The sequence below is a fragment of the Propithecus coquereli genome, unplaced genomic scaffold (assembly GCF_000956105.1).
Source record: "Propithecus coquereli isolate 6110/MARCELLA unplaced genomic scaffold, Pcoq_1.0 Scaffold24, whole genome shotgun sequence".
Classification (NCBI taxonomy): domain Eukaryota; kingdom Metazoa; phylum Chordata; class Mammalia; order Primates; family Indriidae; genus Propithecus; species Propithecus coquereli.
Window position 1 is genome coordinate 2,793,409 of NW_012147952.1, and position 8,716 is coordinate 2,802,124.

The 8,716-nt window shown below is 43.3% G+C and overlaps 1 pseudogene; it reads left to right on the forward strand.

The window, feature by feature from the left end:
* The first annotated feature begins 6,348 nt into the window (after window positions 1-6,348).
* On the forward strand, window positions 6,349-7,039 carry LOC105811781 (annotated as a pseudogene).
* The last annotated feature ends 1,677 nt before the right edge of the window (window positions 7,040-8,716 follow it).

Genomic DNA, 8,716 nt, shown 5'->3' on the forward strand with positions numbered 1-8,716 from the left:
GAGCGGCGAACTCGTGGACACCCAACCCAACATCGCCAAAAGTATCCTGGCAGACCAAAAAAATCGTACCTGTTCGCTTAAAAATTAAATGGTCGGAGACGAGACAACAGGGCAGGCTTGAAGGTGCGACCGGATTCGCACGCGGCGGCCACGGTGCCCAAGCCAGGCCTCCACGCAAGCACGAGGCGAGGGAGCTCCGAGAAAAAGCGCAAGGCCTCGAACTCTCCCACCCCCTTACAGCCGGAAATTCGGGATCGAGAACCTCGTCAAGTGGCCCAAAAGCACGGCATTAGAGAAAGGCACGCGAGGGCCGCAACCATCTGGACGTGGCCAGGCCCGCGTAAGCCACACCCGGCACTCACCTGTGTTCTGGCGGCAAACCCGTTGCGAAAAAGAACGTTCAGGGCGACTACGGCACTTATATACGGTTCTCCCCCACCCTCGGGAAAAGGGCGGAGCCAGCACACGACACCACTTTCCCAGTTTACCCCGCGCCACCTCCACTAGGCACCGGTTCAATTGCTATCCCCTCCCCCCTAACTTCTCGGGGACTGTGGGCGATGTGCGCTCAGCCCCCTCAAGGGCACGCTCCACCTCGCGCATGCTCCTCTCGACCCCGACACTGACGAGAGCCAGTGGGTGGGAGGCGGAGACACCCCGAGCTCTGGGTTCTGGGTTAGTGGGAGTTTAACGACGGTCCCTGGGATTCCCTAAGGCCGGGGCGAGTCCTCCTTTTGTATGAATTACTTTCAGCTCCAGCTGGGGGCGGAGGGGGGTGCCGGCAAGGAGGCAGCCTGGAGGGGACGTCCAGAATCTTCCCTCTACCATTCCTGGCTTAGCCGGAAAGGTTCGAGTTTGGGGTATCCCTTCACTCCGCAATCCACCTTCCGCTCTCAGGCTTGCCATCTGGCTGGTCCAGGACAAGCCCCTAGAGCCTCCTCCTCTGCTAGTCCCAGCCTGGTCCCGGGCTGGCTCCTCCCCGCCCCTCCCGTCGGGAGAGGAGGAGGAATACCAAGGAGGAGGAAGGACCCCGAGAGGGTGGGGGCGCGGAGCAGGGGCTGTAGGGCCGCCTTCGCGGCTCCAGAATCCAAAGGCGGTTCAGCCCGGCGACCGTGAGGCGTGAGGGCGACGAGTCTGCTCCTGCGCTGGCCTCTTGGCTCCTTCCATTCAAAGCCAGCTACTTTTATCGAAGCCTGTGATGAACGTCACCCCACTGTGGTACTCCAGATGTCCAGATTTTCAGTTTAGAATAGACTTCAATCCTACGTTAGCTGTACGTCTAATTCTAGTTTCGTTACGCCAAAAAGATCCTGACAGATTGTGTGTGTGTGTGTCTACCCTCTTGGTACCCTTTTTAAGTGTACAGTCATTTGATTGCAAACATGATAAACCTAAAAAGAATGCTTCAAATTCAGTTTTTCCACGTGATCTCATGTAGAGACTGAGATCCACAGCATCGGCAAGCTTATCCACCCAGTTTCCTATCCTCAACACTTGCTGTGAAATCACTGCTTCTCCTGTTTATGTAAATATCTATGCTATGTAAATAAATGTCTTCGTTTTCTGTCGTCCCATTGATTGTAACTGCGATTCAGCATAAATCTAGGGTGAGATTGGATGAGACATGGCCTTTTGGATGACTATCAGGGCAGGCCCTGGGAAATGCTCCTCTGAGGAAAGAGAGCTTATTTTTAATGAGCTAATTACTGGATCAGTGTGTTTCTTCTTCCAGGTGTAGAATATCACTGCCCAACTTCTCGAAACAACCTATGGACAAGTATTTGAGAACCTACTATGTGTCCAATGCTAAGCGAAGCACTGTGGAGTGTGCAAAAGTATTTCCTTCTGGAGAGGAACCCACGGTCACGTTGGAAAACTAATATATAAAACAACTGGAAAGCAGTTAAGGCAAACTTGTATGGCGCTTACTTGGTTTTTATTTCATCGTATAATAGAGTTCTTCTAATGCTACCTTTCAGTTATTGTTCACAATCCAAACACTTTTTCTTTCAAGTGAAAGAAGTCTTCTGCAATAGCCCTCCTTTGTCTTTTTGTTGTTAATTATTTATCAAGAGCAAAACTATTCCTCAGCCCACATATTCATAGCTCAGAAACACAGGTCAGTGACAGACTACTATGTAAATCAACCCAAAGAAATTCTTTATATTCCAAAATCACCTTGCACTCTGAAACATACCAGCCTTCCTCATCTCCTCAAAATCTTTCATAGAATCCTAATCTCTGTAGAAATCTGCATGTGCTTTCTTTCTTGGTTCAGGCCACCAAACTTACAGAAAGCTGCAACCCCCAGTCATACAGCGAATGCTCGGACAATGTGAAACCACAGACACCTGGCCAGGAGGCCACACAACTGAGGTTTTGTCAAAGCACTGGAAGCCATGGTAGTTACTATCCTTGATGAGTATGCCAACTTCAACACATCCTTGCTGGCTGATGGAGAAACGAACTGCCCTTTTTTTTTTTTTAACCACTTCTTACAGATAAAATTTCTAAAAATCAGGTTTCTCTATTTTTTCATTAGAAGGTTTCTAGCCTTCTCATTTTCATTTAACTTTGAGATAGTTTTAATGAAAGAATCTGGGCCAAATACAGTTTCCCTGGAAATATATATAACTAATCTATTTCTATCCACAAAAGCCTTTATTTCTACATTTCTAGCTTCTCTCCTTTCACAAATTCTTTTTCACATTGAATTTTCCTAGTGCCCTTAACCAATCATATACACGTGAAATAAAATTATCTTGATACCCTAGTCCCTGTTTGTAATAAGAGAAAGATGTAAGTGGTACCAGTGAAAATCAATCACTAGCAATGAAACAATGTAAATACTTCGCTCTCATTTATTTTCTTGGAAATATTAATTAATGGCTATTCCTTGGGGCTAGATTCCTACAATCAGCTGTATTAGTATATCACAGTAATATTAACTGCATACAGGTTAAGATTAGGGAGCCACACTACACTTATTTTCCATGCCTTCTTTAACAGTGTATGCCACAAATGGTACATTGTTGGAGATCATACTAAGGTACGTATTTAACAGGAATGGCAATTTTTTTTAAATCTAAAGAAATGGTTATTTCATAACAGGAGGGAAAACAAAGATTAAACGAAGATGGAAGTTTGAATATTTCAAAGCTTTACATGGAATCCAAAATCATAGCTAACACCTAATCTAAAAAAGAAATGAAAAATCAAAATGAAAGTGGATATTGCTAAGAGGGGAAAGTATCAGAGATAATGTCAGTTTAGTAAAATAAAAGTAATCTCTGTGAAAGATGCACTGTTCATTGAAATGTGACATTGCAAACAAGTACTTTCATACAATCCTAAAATTGTAATTGAAGATATGTGTATTTTCAGTGGAACTAATCTGTTTGAAGATATGGGCCTACTATCATTTAAGCAGTAATTTTTAATACGGGTGTGTGTATATTCAGCAACATGTTGGGATTCTTTTAAAAGATGACTGCAAACATCTCCACAGATGCTTATAAAAACTACAGCTCCTGATTCAAATCTGACCTAAACCTTTTCCTAGTACCTTAACTTTACTGCTTTGGATGGTGAAAAGAATCCAACATTCTAAATATAATTAAAGTAACAAAATGGTCTAAAGGTGTTCCTGAGACACAAATAATGGCAGCCAAATTTTTATTATGTTCAGAAAAATTGAAAAATACGAATCCAAAGCTATCTCAGAATATAGGCAGGTTTTCCCCAAACCACTGTGACTGCAGATAAAAGTAAACGCTTTATAAACACCTTATAGAGAACGCTTTTAAAAATAGCATCCAAGGAAGAGAAAAATCACAGGAGTCCTTGATTTATATCTAAGTAACCTGCGCACAACCATATGGGTGCTCTCAATGTTGCGATAATGGCCGAGACTTTCTTTGGGGAAGGGGCTATCTCAATTCTCGTGCTTAAGAACTAATACCTTTGAGCCCATCAAAGCCATAATATTGTGCGTTAAGGGTAAACATTGGCCACAAGTATTTTCCCGCGGCAGAGATCACATTTCTGCTCCCGGTCATGGCCGGAGGTGGGCCGGGAGCCGGAGCTGGACCTGAACACGAGTCCTGGGGAAGCCCCGCGCGGCTCGGGGCGCACCCGGCTTCCAGGAGGGGAGGCCGGGGCGGCGCCCGCAGTGCGCGCCCGTCCCGGCGGTGAGGCGGCCGCGCGGTGGTCCTTCTCCCGCGCCAGCTCCCCGCGCCGCGCCGCTGGCATTCGTCCGGCGCTGGGACACCTGCGGGCGGGCCGGGTACGGCGGACAGCGGGGCGCCACGGAGCAGCCCGCTGCGGTCCAGCAAGCGCTGGGTCGCCAGAGCCCGCCCCCCGCCACGCCCCCACCTGAGGTCACTTTCTTCCGGCCTCAGACTGCGGAAGGGAGGGCCCAGGAGGAGGGAGAAAACCTCTTGTGGCTCAGGGGGAGGGTCGGTTTTCGTCACCGTGGGCTGGCTTCTAAAAGACTGGAGCAAATGTTTTTTAAAATCCCTTTCCCCCTTACCCTGTGCTTTGAACATAATCCTAACGCATTTTCCCCCACGACTTTACAGCAGATACAATGTGCTTTTTACTAACTTAAATGTTAACACAGTAACATTGTGTAAACGTGGTTTTGGGTCATAATCTAAGGTCGTATTTTCCTTAAACTTGTTCATACATTTAGACTGGCAAACTTAACATAGATTATAAGTAAATATCAACATGACCCCTTTTAGGAAGAAAAACAAGGATTTTAGTTACGTTGTAAAAGAGTGAACAATAATAGTACTTTTAGATTTTATAATTGTGATTCACCAAGCATCTTTCAGTGTTGGCTAATCACTCTGCCATTGGGTCTAATTTAAAGCGGCTTTAAGTAATTACATTTTGCTGTGGCTTGCCACACGTTTTCATCTTGCTTGTGCCAATTGAAATGATTTTTTAAATCTGTTTTTAATCTGCCGTAGCTACCTCTGCAGAGAAAATGACTTTTAAAAGGGTATTTTAGAATATGATTATGGCGAGGAATTATTTGGACTGAGAATCAAAATAAAATGGCACTTTGGTGTGCCAGGCATTGTTCTAATATTTGCAGTACTTAATGTAATCCTACCACCCACATTTTATAGACGGGGAAGCTCTAGGCAACAGATAGTTTATGCATAATCAAATACAGACATATTTTTTAAAAGTTTTACTTTTTTTACCCAAAATGTTAAAATACAATATGCCACTTTGCCTTTTCCACTTAATTAATACATCTGGGTGATCTTTTCTTGTGAATACATTAGGACCCAGCACAACAGGATAGGTACCCAGGTAATCTCCTCAGAGAGCTATAGTCCTACCCCTTACCAGCAGGTCCAGACAGCCTGGAATAATAAAAATATCAATGGCATTGGAGTCACAAAATCAAGGATTCAGTCCTCAGTCTTCTGCTTATAGACCGTGTGACAGCTGGTGCTTCTGAGTCTCTCAGTGAATCTGTAAAATGAGTCTGTTCATTGTTCATATTTAGCACCTATCTCACAATTCTAATATGCAATGACTTAAAAGACATGGGGGAGGCCGGGTGCGGTGGCTCACGCCTGTAATCCTAGCTCTCTGGGAGGCCGAGGCAGGCAGATTGTTTGAGCTCAGTTCGAAACCAGCCTGAGCAAGAGCGAGACCCCGTCTCTACCAAAAAAAAATACAAAGAAATTAATCGGACAACTAAAAATATATAGAAAAAATTAGCTGGGCATGGTGGCACATGCCTATAGTCCCAGCTACTCGGAAGGCTGAGGCAGAAGGATCGCTTGAGCCCAGGAGTTTGGGGTTGCTGTGGGCTAGGCTGACGCCATGGCACTCACTCTAGCCAGGGCAACAGAGTGAGACTCTGTCTCAAAAAAAAAAAAAAAAAAAAAGACATGGGACCACTTTATGAGCTAGTTAAGACAGTGTTTCTACTGGCTTTTTAGAGAATGCCTGCCTTCAATTGGTATGCCTTGTGACACTAACTTGAGTCAGTAGAGAAAATAAAGCCACTATATTAATAACTCACTGCAACCTTAAACTCCTAGGCTCAAGTGATCCTCCCATCTCAGCCATCCAAGTTGCTGGGACTACAGGTGCATGCCACCACATCTGGCTAATTTTTAAATTTTTTGTAGAGGTGGGAATCTCACTGAGTTGCCGAGGCTGGTCTTGAACTCATGGGCTCAAGTGATCTTCCCATCTCAGTCTCCCAAAGTGCTGGGATTACAGGTGTAAGCCATTGTGCCTGGCCCCATTGGTGTCCTTTTAATTGTAAATGTTTAAAAATAGGTAATACATGTACATAGTAAAAAATTGTAAAAAATGGTGGACGGGAAGGCAGGAGAGGAGAAGCCAGAAAAGTCGCAGCGAGCTGGAGCCACCGGAGGACCTGAAGAAGAAGCAGAAAAACCTGTGAAAACTAAGACTGTTTCTTCCGGTAATGGAGGGGAAAGTTCCAGTCGCAGCGCTGAGAAGAGATCAGCTGAAGAAGAAGCTGCAAGACCTCCCAACAAAGCCTACAAAGATCTCCAAGTTTGGATTTGCCATAGGTGGTCAGACAACAAAGAAAGCCATATCCATCAAACTTGGATCAAGTAAGCCTAAAGAAACTGTTCCAACTCTTGCTCCAAAAACTCTTTCAATAGCAACGGCTTTTAATGAAGATGAAGATAGTGAACCAGAGGAAATGCCTCCAGAAGCAAAGATGAGGATGAAGAATATTGAAAGGGATACACCAACATCAGCTGCACCAAACTCCTTCAATAAAGGAAAGCATGGGTTTTCTGATAACCAGAAGCTATGGGAACGAAATATAAAATCTCATCTTGGAAATGTCCATGACCAAGACAATTAAATGATGTGTTTTGAAATTGAGGTGTGGGGTGGGTGTAAAGTTGAAACGAACAGTTTCCTTTTTTAAAGAATGGTATAAGACTATCTTTGGAGCCGCTTTTTTTTTTTTTCATTTTTTTTTTTAAGATTGAGTGGTACACTAATAAATGAGAGTTTGAAATTAGAAAAAAAAAATTGTACAGAGGTTATACAGTGAAATAGTACTCTCTTTTTAGCAATTTAAAGAAATTCCAAAGAATATATCAGGAAAATTAAGGAAACTAAAGGTATTTCTACTCCTCTCTTAATCCAAATCCAGGGCCTACCAGTGGTGTCTCATTTGGTATGAAGGAAAGGATTTTCTTCTCTTGCTCCTTATTTTTTAATGATTATATTTGTTATTTTATTGCTGTGTTAGAAATGAAAATAAACTGTGAGAAGCTTCAAAAACAGGCAACTTCATGAAGATTCTGAAGCAATGGAGACATCCATTGTAGAATTGGCTTATCCTGTACCAGGAGCAAAGACTATGAACACAAAGGTCATCAATGGTAAGATTATTGACAGCATCTGCCATCTGGAATTTATGCACCAATGGGAAGTTTAAAATTGAGCTTAAGGAAACATTGGCTACCCCTGACCTCTTAGCAAGGGAGTATAGGTGAGAAGACATCAGGAGAGGCCTAAAATCTCTACAAACACATAGGTTTACAAAAAACAAACTGAGAACCAACACTCTCAGGCAATGTTGAAATTTGCTCTTGGGAGGAGGTCTCCATTTTACAATGTTTGAACAGCCTCTTTTTACTGCTGGATTTTTTTCCCTCAGTATTAGGTCTCTTCAGTTTTGACCTGTTAAACTTCTTGACTTCTGGTAGGTCTGGCTTATCACTCACCTTGACTAAAAGAAAGCCCGAAGGCTTGCAGATTTGTGAGGCTGCTACTCGATCTGGATCAGGTTAATGTTCCCTTGCAGAACCCTGAAGTTATAAGCCCTCACTATTTTTTGTGAATCCATATTTTATAAACATTCATTTTCAGCATTTCTGTGTCTTCATAGGTAATGTAGTAGACAGAACACTGGACTGAGGGAAGAGCTGAAATCTATTCCCAGAATTTTCTTTATTAATGTGATCTTGAATAAACCACCTTTGAGCTCACTAGCCCATCATAAAATAGTCTAGCATATATTTTATAGAGCTGATTATAAAGATTAAATAAGATACCATACCAAAAGACACAAACCATTTTTACAAATGTCAGTGCTCATTATCATTAGAAAATAATCATTATCTTTTTCAAAAAGCAAAAATCTGTTCAAAATATAGAAAAACTTACTAATTGTCAACATTCATCCTAATAATGAATACTATTGGGTCTATTTCACTTAAGTGTTAGAAGCATAGATTCACCAATACATGTAACACTGTGTGTGTATTCTGTAAGTGGCAAGGGATTTTGAATTGTGGCGTTCAGTACATGTTGGTAATTGTGCAGGAGTTCAGCAATCAGTCTTTATTCATCTAGTGATCAAACATTTATTGAGCATCTGCTATATGCCAGGCACTTAGCTAGGCACTAGGAAAACAAAAAGCAATCTCTGCCAAATGACTTACCTGGCAGAGCCCTGAAGAGGTAGGGGAGGAAAGACTAACAGTAAACAGATGACTCCAAGGAAGCATGAATGCTGGAACCAGGTAAGCCTAGGGTGCTTTTCAGCCCTCAGGAGGGACCCAGACTGGGAGAAGGGATGGGGATGGCAGCAGGGAAAACTTCTCAGAGGACAGATAATTTCACCTGGCTTGGGTAAGAACTGTGGGAGTCTGCCAGTGGAAAGAGGCTATGGAGGTGGGTGCTT